The 17,614-nt window shown below is 36.8% G+C and overlaps 1 protein-coding gene across 1 annotated transcript in view; it reads right to left on the minus strand.

Moving 5' to 3' along the window:
* The window catches only part of LOC134745370 (frizzled-2), a 31,272-nt gene extending 18,076 nt beyond the window's left edge, over nt 1-13,196 (minus strand). The window contains exon 1 of the mRNA XM_063679401.1: nt 12,846-13,196. The gene's annotated coding sequence lies outside the window, so the exon portion shown is untranslated. The remainder of the gene's footprint in view (nt 1-12,845) is intronic.
* Nucleotides 13,197-17,614: the final 4,418 nt, after the last annotated feature.

Genomic DNA, 17,614 nt, shown 5'->3' on the forward strand with positions numbered 1-17,614 from the left:
TCAAGTCATATAATGTCATACGTACAAATAAAATACTAATTTACTTTTGTATTTTTTACGTGAAGAAGCGAGTGACGATAATGCTACATGCTACATGAAAAAGAAGACCAGTTTGCCTTTCTACAATAGTCAGAGTCCGACGAAGGCAGCTACGCAATATTAATAAAAAATCTGATATTTAATGGTGATCCTTTATTCAGATAATATTGCCGATTAAATGAAAAGCAATTCAACATTGAATGAGACTTAATAATTGACGAAATACAATCAAATTACTCAAATAAAATTAATGCAGAGGAAAAATTATTCTTAACATTAAGGTAAGTTCACAATGTGAAATTTTCTTCCCCATCCTCTTGCCTAAATGCGTGACCACCGCACACAGCAATCCGACGGAAACGGGACTCATGGAGTTCGTGATATATACGGGGGGAGTGCGCACTTGATCCACCTGCATCACGTATAGGTACTCGGCCGTCAGGAACGTGCGGCTGGATTTAGAAGTCTGTAATAAACGTCCCCTCAAAACCATGCCAGGTAGGCTCTTTTAGCAGGCCTTTTATTGATTTCTGCAAAGTGATTCGTGGGTTCTGGAGATGACGATGCGACACGTAAGAATAAAATTATCCAATGGTGGGCAGGCAGTCGTTCGGTGTTAGCAAAATATTACAGATTTATCTTTCTAAGTATCCATATTAAGCCAATTTTACTTTCTTTAGGTACCAAACAGTGAAGTATGATGAATAAAATAATTTGTAATTTACACTTCATATTGTCCAGTTGCAGGTGTGAATGGGCGACGGCACTCTATGATATGACCGCACCATCCATATAAAACTTGACGGGCGAGACAAGAAATCCTTTATGAAGAAAGATATTTCCCTCGCCTTGGCCGATAGAAAGAACTTTTAATAAATTAATTTGAATAATAAATAGTTTCCTCGTGTTGGTGTGAAGAATTACGTGTTGCACTGTAACACAGTTTGTTTAACCCTCATGCCTTGAGACCTCCGCAACTGTCAATATTCTAAATTTTAAACCATTCGCTTCTCTCGTGGTTCAATTTTGTATCGTTTCGTATGTTTGGATATCAATATGTTACCATGAGGTATTAAATAACATCTTTGCCCCTTGTAATAAAAATAAATGATTGCTTCTTTTATTTAGCTCAGGAATGGCTTTGCAATGACATAATGAGAAATTGTCACCATAAACGACATTATATAATATGATATATTACAATACAATTACAGTTGCCAGGAATATTCGGCAACTATTCGGTATTTGGCCACTTTGCCGGATATTCGGTATTCTATTTGCCTCTCTATCGCTCGTGCCCTGTCGAGCTTATAGCTATCCTCGCAAAACTACGAAAAAATAAAAGAACAGTTTATTTAATGAATCTATAAATAATATCGTCGTATTATTTGAATCCCTAAATCAATAATCTCAAAATACGCTAAATTTGTGAAAGCTGATTCCACAAATCTGCCTTAAGTTATATACCTTAGTTTTATTGGATGTATATAATGTACAAATTTCTAGAGAAGGCGGAGAATGTAAAGTTATAGCAAGAATAGTGCCTGGGCGTGGGCATAGATTTAATAATAAACTATATAATTATTTTCTGGATCAACAAGAGTAGAACCTAAATCAACTTCAACTGAATGCTACTAAACAAAGCCCTCAATGTCAACCTTACGTGCAGAACATGTTGAACATATAATGTATACACTTTTTTGGGAAACAGGTTTTTCGTAAATTAATAAAAAAGTAAAAAATAAGACGTTTTATTTTTCACAACTCTTTATTAACTTTAGTTTTGTCCGCCATGATCGTGATATCAGCAGCTTGAGCCTTGAACTGCAACTTGTAGGTACCTGGAAATTAGAAATTATCTTTTCAGTTTCATGTTGTATTTTGAATATAACTATGTATTTTTGTATGTATATGATTTATTGCTTGCAAGTTACATATATGTATGTCTGTTTGTTGAATTTAACTTCTGTGTTAAACGGTTTGTCTTTAGATATTCTGGCCACATCATCACAGAAAATAAATAGGTAATAGTGACCCGACCACCAAAATGGACTTTTAAATATTCGTAGTTAAATCATATTAATTTTATACTTACATCGACGTGATCCTCACAGCAATATTGTGTGTAACACTTGAAGTATTCCATTCCACATTTACTTCACGACAACACCGTCTTTCACGTAGGTCTTCGCGGACTATAATTTTTGTAAATCATTCCCACAAGTGGAAACAAGGTTTTTGATATATTAAGCAATCAAAATCTACTGTTTAGGTATTAAAAATTATAAATCAAATCGTAAGAAACTAGCGGTTTAACTGATTTTTTTTATTATGACAATTGATGACAATGACATCTTTGACAATTACGTGAGTGACGGATTTATTTACTATGGTTCGATAACTTTTACTATACGATGACATTATTATATTCAGCCTCGCGAGAAGGTCAAACTAAGGTCATCAGTATATTTGTTGAAATATCTTCAATCCTCGATTATTATATCGCAGCAAATGTCGGAAACTGTTTAAAAACCTAATATCTCGAAATGGTTTTCGAAATAGAACATTAAAAAAAATGAACAATCCTAATTAGAGATTGGATTTTGCAAGTAGTGAGTGAGAAGTGCGACTGTGTGCACGTTTTCCCCCGCAAAAAATGGCAGAACGATTTGTACGGTAAGATATCGCTTGGGCTCCTCCCTTCCGACGTGTCGGAAGCCGGTGTTGCTCGAAGGGTTTGCCAGACTATAGTTAACTTCCGAATTTGACACTCTCTTTTTCGGACCTATCATTCTAGTTTCCTAACTGGCTCTGTGATACTCGTATGGCTCAATATAGATTAGCAAAAAAGTTTACAGTAGTACTACAGTCGCCATCAGATATGTCGGAGCGACCGAGGTGCTAAATATATCTGAACATGCACTCTAGCGCCTTGACAATAAAGGCGTGTTCAGATATCTGTGAGCTCCTTGGCCGCCCCGATATATCTGCTATATATGGCGACGGTACCATCGGGGTTGTTTATCCGTGGGTGTAATAACTCCTTAGAACGTAGTGGTTATATCCTCTTTGCTTAAAACTACTAATATCTGTGATCAAAGACAATTCAGTGCAGGTGACAGATTTGACGTGCGGTCTGCAGCCGCAGTTGCAATAATACACCAAATACGCAAAAATGGCCATGCTACGTGCAGTCGGTCTCGTCATTCATTTTACTATGGAAATTGACAATAACACCGACGTGTCGGAGCAGTAGTGCAGCTGCGGTCGGGAAAACGTTAAAATCACCATATTACGTGCAGTCGATATCGTCATTCATTTTACTATGGAAATTGACAATAACACCGACGCGTTTGGGCCGCCGCAGTAGTGTCGGAGCAGCAGTGCAGCTGCGGTTGGAAACGGACAGTCACCTTTACCTTTACAACCGTCTGCATAGCATCATACAACTTACAACGTCATACTAATCCATACACGGATTACTGTGAGTAGTTCATAGATGGCGCTAGTTAATACCACTCGACGCGTTCCAGACGTCGAGTCGAGACGAGATTTACGGATATCCGGCGGCTTGAAACAATATTTGGCTGTTTAGAATGCCGTTGAATTCGATTTGTAAATCGTTCAAAGAAACTGGAGCAGATTCCTTTATGGACTCGCTTTGAATGTTTTATTTATGGTAAACTTGTATGTTTAGTTGCCTTTGCCTTGCAGAAAAAAAATGTAAAGTGACAATAGTTAAAGTTTAAATTGCTTTAGTGCGCTGAAATCTTTGAAATAAATTGGTTTAGTGCTTTTACTGCCTTGCTAAGTTATTGTTTTCAAATTTGCGAGTTTGCGAATAATGCTACCTGGCATTTATTGGCTTCGCAATCTGTATTGTTCTAGTAGAAGGCCGCTGGCGACAGGGAAAGGCATAACGGTGCGGGACAGGACAATGCATTTCACAGACACCCGGGTAAAACTAAGCAGACTGGACAGCAAGTTGAAAACGATAAATTTGTTTAGCGGCAGATTTAGGGGCATGATAAATTTATTGTTAGAAAAAAAAAGATCGGATGATACATATGAGTTCGTTCGAGCTATATGTTTTTTTGAATGCATAAGTTATCGACTTTAACGGTACCTACATCATAAATGTGTATATTTAGTAGTATCTACAGAATAGCTTATTGTTCATTCAACTCGTGATCTATGTGAAGTTAGAATTATGAGGGTAGGGAGGTCAGAAAGATAGACAAAACTCCCAGACCAAGAATATGTTTTCTATGCTTAAAATAAGTTATTAAAGGTAATACCTACTTCCTAACTCAAATCACATAGCGATTGATACCACTAATAACGCGTAAGAATCAAAGAAAATCTGACAACGTCGGAAATCCTTTTCCTGTTCTAAACAGGAATTACTCAAGTTATTATGAAGTTCTTGTTTGTTATTCGATCGCGGTCTAATTACGGCCACAATTCCTTTGATGTCAGTCGGTGTATCAATAATTTATATTATTCATAGCTACGACTGCGTATCGGTATGTTTGGTTACATTGTGCTGTTATCACAATAGTGTGGCTTATTAATATGAAAATATCCACCCGCCTGTATAAATTAATTGGCCCTTTCCGAACAAAGGCGTAGAATTTGGGTCCTAATTTAAATATCGCCAGAAACGCTTGCGACTTCAGAAATGTCATTCGCTGTCCCTTTTGTTTCAAAACGGGGGCTTTTTTCGTATCGATCCCTCGCAGGTAACCGGGGAATGATTTATTACCGAGCTTGTTGGTTCAAATAATCGATTCCCCAAATGCTTAAAACTACGCGGAAATAAACTTTAACTTTCCGGGTTAGAGACGAATTTCGTTTGCTAATGGTTCGCATCTCCAGTTAATGGTTCAAAAGCGTGTAGAGTAGAAATATTTGGACAATAAGCGTTTGCTAAATTTCAATGGGAATTTATAGAGCACTAAATCGGGGAGTCATCGGGTCCGACATTAAAACACAGGTAATTCAGGCGCTATCTAAATATTTGGCGCGAATTATTATGACTGCAAACAGACGCTGTACCAGATACGTTCAAAACGTTCGCTTTTAATATTTTTATGGTCCGTCGAGAGAGTTACGATACGAGTTTCGCAATCATGATATAAACATGTACCGACAATACCGACTAAACCATATTTAATTTAGATTTAGACCATATTATCAATAAATAAATAAGAATATATAAAAAAAAAAGTTTTCATTCTTCTCACATCTCACAATAACAATTATTTAAATTCTTCGTTTTCTTTACTTTTGCACTTGACTATCATAAACATAACTAATTGTTTTATCTAGTCTTTGTACAATAGCAGTTGTAGCATCAATTTATTAAGTTTTGTCTGTTTAACGGACACCTGCTTTACAAAGCAAAAAGAAACAAAACAGGGATTTTTTTTAAAGGTACAGGACAGACATTTTAAGCGTCCCCCTGTTGGTCAGACTCCCCTATTCAACGTTTCTATCGAGTCCCGGCGTTCGGCAAATGTCTCTAAAATGTCACAAAGTAACTGTGACACTGCGAGCCACAGACCTAGCTTTTGTGAGAGCGGTGGAGACACCGATAAATCTTAGAAACTAAAGACTAGACACGTAGACGTAGACGTGCTCTCGCAAAAGACACCGAGTATACAACCTAGGTTCATAATATACATACGGTGTCTTACTCTCGCGTTTTCGGTTTTATTTTTTTATTAGTATTTTGTCTCTTAGCCTCTTATATTTATGGCTATATGCCATTGCAATTAAGGATCATACATAGTCTACAGCAGAACAAAATAAATATAATTAGGTATGACAATTCATGCGACAAAGCACTTACTTAGAATAGATACAATTTCCAATCGTGTAATCGTGCTGATCCTATCTTATCTTAAGCTGAACGTAGTTTTGCAAACGGGAACCAAACCCACAAACAAGTTTTTTAAATAAAACTATGAAAACGGATTATATCGCGTATATTGAATTTATAATTCATCCCGACGTTTCGAACTCTTTACAGCGTTCGTGGTCAACGGGTTATTTCATGAGTAACTATCGCGGTAACCGAAGACAATATTAAGTTTTTTAAAGTCAAACCTTAGAGTTAAAACATGATGTAGAAATTTTTATGTAGATTTCGTGTGGGTTGGTTTCTGTTTTCAGAATTACGTCCAGTTTTATTATATGAATGTATATGTATAGGTGGAACTTATAGCAGGAAATAGTGTCGAATGCTGTAAGTTGCAATAAATAATCTTTACAAGGTGTTCTGATGGCCGATAGGAGATAGCGCACGGTCGCTCTATCTAGATCGTTTTATGGCACTTCACTGTAGTTTATCATGACTGTTACGTTCGACAATAAATATATGGGTGTTTCCGCATTCTGCGGTAGGAGATATATATTGTGCCATTGAAAATAGCCGTGCTGAATGCATTTGATTTGGAACATTTATTACAAAATGAGTTCTAGTTACATATATTTATTTGTTATAGTAGGTATGTGCGTGCGAGAGAGAAAACTCATGGCTTTCTAATATGGCATTTTCTGTCACCTGGTTCCTTTCTTTAAAGGCGAAGCACTATAAAGTCAGCACTGTCACCAAAGTACTTTTAAAATTCAATCGAGAAAAACCGCTTCTAACATCTTAAATATTCCTCAAGCTTATTTTTATTGAAACACATTTTCCCAATTTAAATCTGCTAAGTAAGCGCCTGCCGACAGATAACGCAGCATCGGGCTAAAAATATGAAACCTTAAGTAAAAACGCGTAGGGTTACCATGTGACATTAAGAGGGCCGTAAATCACTGCCACAGATAAACAGAAACGTGAGACCGAACATGCTAAGTAACACCTGCGAATTTTAATTCTGATATCGAGTTACGGACAAGTTTTGTGAAAAATTTACATGTTTTTGTATGGGAAGAAACTTCTAAGCTTATTCCAAATTTTTATATTAAAGGAAAAAATTTGGAATATCGCTCGCAGACGTATCTGCATATTAAAAAAAAAATTGGTTCTAAGCTTATTGTTGTTAGTTTGTCTAGTTTATACAATGTATGTCGTTTCGTATTCTTCCTTGCGTTTTTTAGCAATCGACACAATGTGAATTAACCTATAGCAAATCCTATAATAAGCATAAAGTTACTTAAATTGCCTTTATAGTCTCGTCAACGTATATGCAAACGTCAAAATCCCGGCATAAAAGAAAGTTACTACAAATGCCACAACATACGTCAAGCTTTTAGGCCAATAGGTACATATATTCGGACAAAGACATGCAGCGAAGTGCCGCCCAAAAAAGGCGCAACATGAATACTTCAGCTACCATTCTCGGCGTGTGTTTGTTATGAGTTATCTCGGTTGATTTATCGATGCCGTTCAAAATGTCCAAATACTTTATAACATTCGTGCACGCTACAAGAAATTTGAAAATGTAAATTACGAAACATTAAGAACCATGCATTAAATATCAGAGACATAGTCTTCCGTGTTTGGTTTGAAAAGATTGTAAGCGTTATAAAATGTAGTAGATATTGGAAAGATATCAAACGGTAGTTTATCTAACGGTGTTACATGTGTTAACGCTATCGTCGATAAGATTTTTACAATCTCCCATTGTTGATGTGATCGGAATCAAATTCTTGTTTAACTTCTATATCTATTCTATAAAACTACTAGTAATTCACTAGATATGTGTCGAGTAATTATGTATGTAATTTATTATTTTTTTGTATAAGCTAATGATATCTAAAGAACGAATGTTTTACTAGCTATGTTATTTTATAATATGGAAGATTATTCAAGCAGAAACTAGCAAGAAATTTAACACCTTTTTTGTTTTTTGTTTCTGTTTAACACCTGCAACATGTATATGTGTTTAATTGAAGCTGAAGCTTTATATTCAATGTAAGCGTTTGTTACCATTTAGCATACGCAATGTTAAATTAATGAAATGTATGTAACAGGTCAAGAGCATAAAATCGTTTACAGTGTTACGTTTACCTAATGTAGTCATAATCATAAGAGAGAACGTGTAGACCACGTTTCGTCTTCGTTAAAAAATTCGATGTCGAGGTTCTAGTGCTTCATTCTGAAAATCTGTATGTCTAAATAAAGGATAGATATGTAGCTTGTTAGATCGACGAAAAGTTTTTCTATTTCTATTTTGCTTTTTTTCATGACGCCGATCTGCATATTTTCTCTCAAGATTAAGTATAAAAGTGTATCCTGCTGGCCCTTGGTCGTGACGTGTGATGATCGATCAGCACGGCCATGTTTAATTACGCTTATCGCGATGATTTATTGATATTGCTCCTATCGCGCGATAGCCGGTGACACCCAAATGTTTACCAATCGACTTTTAAAACGAACCAATTCTTGGTAATTTTAAATCTCCGAAAACTACTTTTGTCTTTAAAACTACCCAGTCTGTAATAGTTTTTAAAAGAAATCGATGAATGGATTCTCATTTTGTGTATGAAATCTTTGTTGGCATTTCAAGCGGCTACTTGAGAAGTTGGAAACTTAGCTATTTGTATTGTTAATGGGAATTATTTCTCAAACTACTCGAGAACTCGATGAAACGATTAAATTCAAGGCAAAGTTTTAAAAAGTACTACAAGTTATGTGTCTGGCTGGAATGCTTATTGTACAAGTAGCTATAGGTACTTATTTAGTACTATATTTAAAAATTAAAAAAAAACCGGCATTATCTTCGAATAGGTACGTAAAAACATAAGAGGATTAGATATGAATAAATCCGTTAAAACACATCAATAAGTACGTCTAGATATGATTTAGTCTGAACGTGTAAATAGCTTATCTTTATCTTCCTATTTTTGAACGTAACAAATATTAGTTTAGTTATCTGTGGTAGATTAACTGTGTGCGCGTGTGGGTGGGTCTTTATTTAAGCATGGTCGATACTCGTTGAATTTCCTTTAATCACTGCAGCGACTGCAGTAGCCTTATCTGTGTAAACTGTATCTAACTTTATGCAAACAGTCCTTTTTATTTGATAACATTTGACATGGCGCTTAACAAAATCGATTATACTCTTACAGAACGCTTATATGTATATACGTAAGGTTAAGCAACGTCTGCTGTTGTCAGTGGATAAATAGGAAATGGCTTAGAATATTGTGCTGAGTTGAGTTAGACCTACCCTTTTGCAAAATACAGTTCTTCTAATAACATCCATGTTTCTGATGTTGCCCATTCACTTGCCTAATCCCAATAAGCCTCAATAAGGGTTAATCCTAATAAGCTACTTTGACTTCTGTATGAGGTTATTTTGCAAAAACTAGCAGACAAACAATGATTATGTTTTCTAGGCAACGGATTAGTCTGCCCAGCGCGCCCGGAAAAAACTAATAAGGAGGAGGAAGATCTCCTATCGATGGTAGCGATAATCTCTCGCCATGAATATAGTTTTAAATTTATTTGTCTATCGTAAAAGGGCATAGTTAAGTCAATGGGTGGGCCGGTGGGGCTTGTATAAATAATTTGATAAATAGTGACGGTAGCGCAGCAGGCGACGGACGCTCGTTATAGTTAATAGTTGCTCCCTTGACGACATGGGATCGCTGCAAGATGTTCATCTGCCTATTAAAATAATAGACGCCATATTGAATCTTGATTCTAAAACACCTTTGGATTTGTTGTCTATGGACTTGGCATATGATTGGTATCCAGTGTATATGTAGATAAATAACATAATAAAATTGGATTGTGTATGCCTGAATCACCTGAATGACATATTTCATATTTATTTATTGCATCCATGGTACACGGGTGTTACATATATAATAGTTTCACATGGGCCCTGGTAGGGCAAGGCAATTATCTTAAATCTAAAGATTAATTTATATATGTACAATATATTTGACAGTGTCTTATTTATTCTAGTTAGGTATTGAATAGTGGGCAATTTTTATGACACTTTATTTTGACTCATTTGTGGTATTTTTTTGTTCTGTTTATATTTCATTACAACTTGGTCAGGTGTTTATAGTATCTAGTCTATAGTAGTATCATCTTCATCAGCGTTTAATTACACGCTTAGGTAAAATGTTTCGTATAGTTATAGGGCGTACATTTGCGTTAATTTACGGGTTTTATGAGTCTAGGCCATCCGCATTAGCAAAGCATGCTAATTTCCATTCATAAGTAAGGTAATTGCAGGGTTACCACATTTATGAAAACCATTTTTGTAACTACTAATACTAGTTTTGTCTATTCATAAATTATTTTTGGCGTGAACAGGCAACCATGAAAAACTCAGTTTTGTTTTTGTATTTTTCTATTTAAATAAAGAAATACTAAGGGCTGCACAGACGCTGAGCTTTCTGGTTTATCGAATTTACAATCAAATTATCGAAATGTTCTGAGTTTTGACATGTACAGTTCGCGGGTGACAATTTTTATCCACAGCGACTACTATTATTTATAAATGGATAGGAAACGTCGGTAACCCTAGGCACGTTACATACAAACGGCGCATTGTCCGCACCAAAATGTTTGGCTCTCGAGCGTCGAACCCGCTCTTACCCGCGCTCAAATAAGCACTAATTATATTTAATGCGTTTTACCTGTAATTAGGAGGTGTTAGAGTACGTGGAACACTCGTGTGCGAGAGCTTTATGTGCTGAATACAAACACGGATGAATCTAATCATTATTGTAAACAGGAGTGTTGCGTAAAACAGTACAAATCATGCGTGTACCTATTCTGCTTGTTCACTAACGCCTTGTAATAGATTAAAAGTTCGTTTCTAGTATAATTTGACCTCTAATTTCATCACTATTTAGTGGTGGGCATGTAGCGAACTGGGCAGTAGGTTGAATAGCGCACTTACTGAGTGCGGTCGTTTGACTTCAATGAAAACACTGTAAGCGTTATATTTTACGATAAACTTACATAATCCAATTCGCCTTACCCACTTTACGATTGACTGGCTATTTATTTCTGTGGTATAATTCATGTTAAGATATAAAATTATGAGTTTAACGACGCAGTTTAATTGCTATTATGTTAGTAATAACTACCTACTAGTGCTAGTAGTAAGACTAACTTTGCCATTTATAACAAGTTACCTAGGATTTAATGAATAAATTTAATTATGCGGCATTGCAGTAAATGCCGTAATGAACGCGACCCCATTATTATGCGGATAGGCGTTAATGAATAATCCATTTAATAGACCATACTTACCTGTACAACATAATGATGACAACATTAAACGAATAAAATACTTAATAAACATTTCCGGAGCATTATTTACTTATCTTTATTAGTAGAAGTCGGGTTGATTAAGGTATGTTCATACAAGAGTAATTTTTAATGACCTAATTCGTAATTTAAAAAAAAACCGGCCAAGTGCGAGTCGTACTCGCGCACGAAGGGTTCTGTACCATTACGCAAAAAACAGCAAAAAATATCACGTTTGTTGTACGGGAGCCTCAATTAAATATTTTTTTTATTCTGTTGTTGGTATTTGTTGTTATAGCGGCAACAGAAATACATCATCTGTGAAAATTTCAACTGTCTAGCTATCACGGTTCATGAGATACAGCCTGGTGACAGACGGACAGACAGACAGCGGAGTCTTAGTAATAGGGTCCCGTTTTTACCCTTTGGGTACGGAACCCTTAAAAAATAGAGGTGATTTTTTCATTTTTGTTTAGCTGTTGTCCTTTGCTCTTCCAACGGGCATTGGGACTTAGGGACTAGGGACACCATACAGACATTGATATTCGCCTACTGCGAAAATCGAAATTTCGATATCTTTGTGCCTCTATCACTTTCATATTCGCGATAGAGACTAGGTATAGAGACGATTTTTTTAAATTTGGCGGTAGGCCTTCAGATCAGAGCCAATAGAATTTCATCTGAATTTATTTACGTCATGAACCATGTCCCATGTGAATCATGTGATGTCCCATAGACAGTCATAATAGTTAATAGGTACCTACTTTAAAAGCAAATGCGACACAGCGGCGGGAATTCGCGGACACCGCCATGCAGTTAATATCGTCTTCGACAGGAATATGGGCGAGGAAGGTACTGAAGAGTAAAAGATCGTAAATAAAGGCGTGAGTCAGTCCCCGAGCAGTGGCGTTCGCTCTATTTTCGACTTGCAAATGAGAAAGTGCATCGACAGTGAATAACCTATAGGTACCTACAGACATACGTAGGCCTCCACCGGATTCTAGCTAGGGACAGTTTTGTGTGCTGAAGTTATCTAGGTATGTAGGCACTAAGTCTTTAGAACTGTGTCTAGTTTTTAAATTCTAAGTAATAAAGTAGGCTAGAACTGTGTCTAGTTTTTGAATCCTAAGTAATAGATATACTGAAAATTGAGAAAGATTATGCGTACCGCGTACCTCGGATCTTTAACCACCTCAGTGTCGAAGATGAGCTAAGAGCATTAACGTTGGTGAGGGTAATCATCCTCGTTAGGAACTGAAATGCACGGGATATAAATATGTACCTTAGTACTTGGATAATACATTATAGGTACACTGCAAAAACCTACAGTGCACTTACTATGCATAATATCAACTTACTTACCTACAGTGATAACGATAATAGCATTTATTTTATAAAGTGGTCAGACCAAACAGGTAGTTTTAGCACCTGCAGGTTATGTCAACAGCACTCGAGGGTGCACTAAACCGATGCAGTGGTATTATCTCGACCACTTATCGCTTAAAAACCAATCCGGCTTATCTAAAACAAGACACGTAAATTACGTCGACTTAGAATCAATATCCGATAGGACACCTACCGCTCGTCAGCCAAGCCGCTTGTCCAAACACAACGGGCACTTCTTGCACTACACCTCACCGTCTTTTAGACCACCTAATTGAATCCATGTTATCATTAAAGTATCGATCAGTCACACGCGGCAGTACATTTCTCAGCGACGCGTATATTTTTACATTCGCTTGAGATATTTTCGATAGTCGTCCAGTTGAACACACACTAGCACGGTTAGGTTGTATTAGTACGATAGTGTTTCACTGTTTTGAATAACTTGTAGTTATGGATCAGCTGAGCGATTGTTTCAAACAACAATAATAGCAGTTTACGAACACTGACGAAAATTACGACGCGCATTAACACCACGACGCGCGGAGAGAGACTGAGCGACCGAATGAAGTGAATGAACGAGGGAGCGCTTCGGGCGGCAAAGGTCGCGCGCGGGGCGCGGTAAGTTTCCGCCCGGCATCCGCTAGATGGCGTTAGACATCGTTTTTCCCCAACCGTGGCAAGGCATAATTGGCAATAGAACTTAGAACTGTAACCGGCACACGGCACACCGCGTTCCGAAGCTCAAGCGTAGAGCTTTAGGAGAGTAGATAGAGATACCTCAGATACCTATTTTTCTTGCGCTTTAATAATTTCGCCGGCGAGTCCGCCCTCATTCATTACAAATTACGAAAACGTTTTCAAATTCATTCTCATCTAACGTTTGCTCACCGATTTACGGGCGTTCTCTTGCGTACGCCGATGTCCGGAATCAATTTGCGCGAACGCCCGGGGCTTTTAAGATTCCACGTTAGCCAACAATTTCATTTTGTCAATAATCGCAGCGGAAATTAGTGTGTACATTGCATTTGCGGAGGTTTGTTCGATTTCCCGGTAATGTAAAAATTCTATTAAGCGTCGGATTGGGCAGGACGAGTAGGTAATCGAGAATGAAAATCGATTAAAGTTGGTGAAGCCGGGACGTCTATCTGAAGGGTCGATCTGTATGAAACTCATTTTCGGCGGTTCATTCCCTCTGGACGAAAATAAAGAAAACATTCGGATCTATCTCTTGAAAGCTTTAACTTGAAATTACTATTTTAGCATCAATCAGCAAAATGTTCCTATTAAGACATAAAATGACAAACGTTTTACAGTCCGTTTCCCATACAACCTATTCAGAGTTCACGCATGAAAGTTCCTAAATAAAAGCCTTTGTTTCTTTGTTTATCCGCAACCTGTGTTCGCAAGCACCTGAAAGATAAAATTTAGCTATTTATTCCGAGCTACTATAATATGATATTATAAAGTACTTGAATAAAACGTATTAATAAAAGGCGTTAGTGGCGCATAAACAAGGCTTGTCTATGACAGATGATACTCGCGACCATAAACAATAGAGTGGCCGCGATACGGGAGCGATAGCCGCTGATTTATGATCGCTGGAACGCCTTAAATCAATTACTATGACGGCCCATAGAGAAGTCGATATGCAGAGATAAAGCGCGATCGTGTGTACCAAAGTTGGTGTCCCGTAAGGATTGTTCCACACTCTTGTATCTAAACGAGAGTATTCACCGATATATGGTGACAATATTTGCACAGACTATACGGCAAGAGGAATCTCTCTTCTAGATATACGAATTGGTACTGACATTTTATTTTCTTAGGTAAGTTAGGTATTCGATTATTATGGCTTTACGTTACCAAAAAATATCTAAAAACGTCTCAAGTCTCAAAACATGTCCATTTTATGTACGGTGTAGTGCCGCAGATATAGTGTTAATGTTACAAATAATTATCATGAATTAACAAATTCTGTAGACGCTGTATATAGTCCTCACGATCCCCCAGGACTCAGCCATTTGAGTAAATTTCCAAAAATTGAAACGGCAAAAAATACCTATACATAAGTCACACCTCACAAAATTTGACGAGAATTAGTTGAGAAATGCTATCTGTACCTAGAGGAAAACAGCCCGGACATACGAAAGCATTTTTGGCTACGCTGTAACGGAGACCTTCCCTCTCGCTCAGTCAATAACTTATACTCAAATCTAGGTACGTACCTACTACCGTAGAGAGAGGTACTGTCCTGACAAGAAACGAGGCAGAGGTAGATAACGTATTTATCGAGGTGGGCAGCATTACGCAGTCTTTAAGTCAATCAAGTACCTATGGTCTAAATCAGATGGGTAAATGGTCTAAAGCTTGAGCTATGGTACGAAGCTATTATGCCAATTGCTTGAGCTTGAACTCCAACAAAGGCTGTTATGAAGCTATTATGCCTATTGTTTGAGCTTGAACTATGTTATGAAGCTATTATGCCAATTGCTTGAGCTTGAACTCCAACAAAGGCTGTTATGAAGCTATTATGCCAATTGTTTGAGCTTGAACTATGTTATGAAGCTATTATGCCAATTGCTTGAGCTAGAACTATATTATGAAGTTATGCCAATTGCTTGAGCTTGAACTATATATTATGAAGCTATTATGCCAATGGGCCCTTACAGGGTGTCATGATCTGACTTTATATAATGTGACACCTATTATGTACATGACAATAGATACAATAAATAAATGAGAATGAGAATGGGTCATGGGGGTGACAGGACAACGAAAGTCCATAACAAATAAAAACTTTATCCAGTTAATTATTGTAGAAGTTTATTACCCGCTGAATTCCGATCTGTTAAACAAGCAAAACAAAACAGGTGTCTCCAAAGGGTTTGGGAAGACTTAAATAAATAAAAATGATAACTTAATACATTACCTATAATTAAGGATATAATACTGCGGGTTGTGAGGGGACGTAATACCTACGTAGTACCTAATATTATATGATAACACAATAAATGACATTGAAAAAAATGGTAACATGATACCATTACCAGTTGGTTATCGAACTAGTTGTCTAATTAAAATTAAACAGAGACAATTAAATTGTAATATAAATACGATAGTAGTGTCCGAGTTGTCCGACCTTCCGAGATAACAATTACCACCAACCAAATCTATTAAACGTAGGGCCTTTTGCACCAAACGCTCCATATTAGGTAAGTATTTTAATATCTAGTAGATTGAGTAAACTGACGTCAATTAAAATAAATTATTTTTATATACAAATATGATTAAGAAGACGTAGAGGAATTGAAACAAAAGTAGGTAAATAATTCGTAATAAATAGTAAAACGCATGGATTTATTTGTCGATTAAATTACACACCCATGACGTATATACCTACACACTGAAAGTTCTAACAAAAGGCTACCTAGAGAGAGATCATATAATAAAGAGTAGGTAGAGATATATAATATCTATCTTAAATTCATATACTTCCTGTAATACATAACTATTCAATTCAGTTTAACACCATACTAGCAATTTTTGTTCTGTCCAAATTACCTATTATAAAACCCTGAGGACCCAAACCCATCATACAAAAAGGGCTTCGGGAGAATGAGCCGGTGTCACAGATAATGTAATAGGCCGGTGTGCCTTTCAGTACTACTAACACTTGTCTCTATTTTAATAAACTTTTAGTTTGCCCCTCGTAGTTCACGTTGTCTAACGTATAGTCAACTGCCGAGGTAACTGACCCCCCTGCACAGAAACTTGTATGCAGGGGGGTCAACTATTTGTGCAGCTGACTGTACATATGTAATTTTAAAACCGTTTGTAATATTTTTAAAGCTGAGGACACAGATAGATATAGCATAAATCACATATATTCAACTAGAAAGCCTTAGCGTTAACTATAAAACTTAAAGAAAACTAAAGTTTTCGCGGACTATAAACTCGCACGTGTGTCTCACTAAGCTAGATGTAGTTGTTCTGCTTTAAACGTTATCATCGTACGAGCAAGCTACACAACCATATTGAACGGCTAGCTAGACAACACAACAAGTAAACTAAGCTCAAACTAGACAAACTCCTAGTTGCGGCTACCAGGCGGCCAGAGGCGCGAGGAGCCATAACAATGGAACGTAGTCGAGCTAGCATTCCCATCGCATACCCATCATATGCTATATAGACCATCCAGTGTGTTTTCTTCGATTTACGTATAGCTACCAGCTCACGCTTATATCCGTTCGTTTGAAGCGATGAATATGTAAGCATTGGAAATAAAGTCCTAGTACACTACAATGTTATGATGTAACCATACAAGCCTTCGTATTAAACATAAGCTCTTCTGGTTTTGACGCATTTGTGTTAAAATAAAGAGCGTAACTGTATAAAGGTATATTGGCACATTGTTCGTTTAGTAAGTAGCAAGTTCACAGTTGACTATTTCAGTAACTAGCTTTTACGATTTGAGCTAAGACGATACAACTGAAATATAATAGGAAATACATTGTGAGGTGCTAACAATAGTTTGAAAGCGAACAGCTATAAATAAGCATGGTCTATCTTTGCTGTTGATTGCCTTTCAATAATTAAATTGGAAGTAGTACCCAATAGTAGGGATGCTTCGAATAGTAATTTTATTGATATACCTATTCAGCCCGGCTTATACAAAGGTGCAGCAACATTCCACCAACAACGGTATAAATGTTGACAATAAAGCGCCTTACAAGGGACATTGAGAAAGTTTCCTTATTTTAAAAGCAATATGATATAAATTTCATTCATCCACATTCGTTGTTCGTTTTGGTAATGCATCGGTCACGCTCACGCCTCGTTAATGTAAACAAGACGACAACATACTGATGTCTTTAATCTTTTAGCTAATTGATTTTTTACAGCTTTTGCAAAGTGTATTCTTGTTTTTGGCTATAAAGCTTTTATTTTCAACGTAAAAATATA

The sequence above is a fragment of the Cydia strobilella genome, chromosome 11, assembly GCF_947568885.1.
Source record: "Cydia strobilella chromosome 11, ilCydStro3.1, whole genome shotgun sequence".
Taxonomy (NCBI): domain Eukaryota; kingdom Metazoa; phylum Arthropoda; class Insecta; order Lepidoptera; family Tortricidae; genus Cydia; species Cydia strobilella.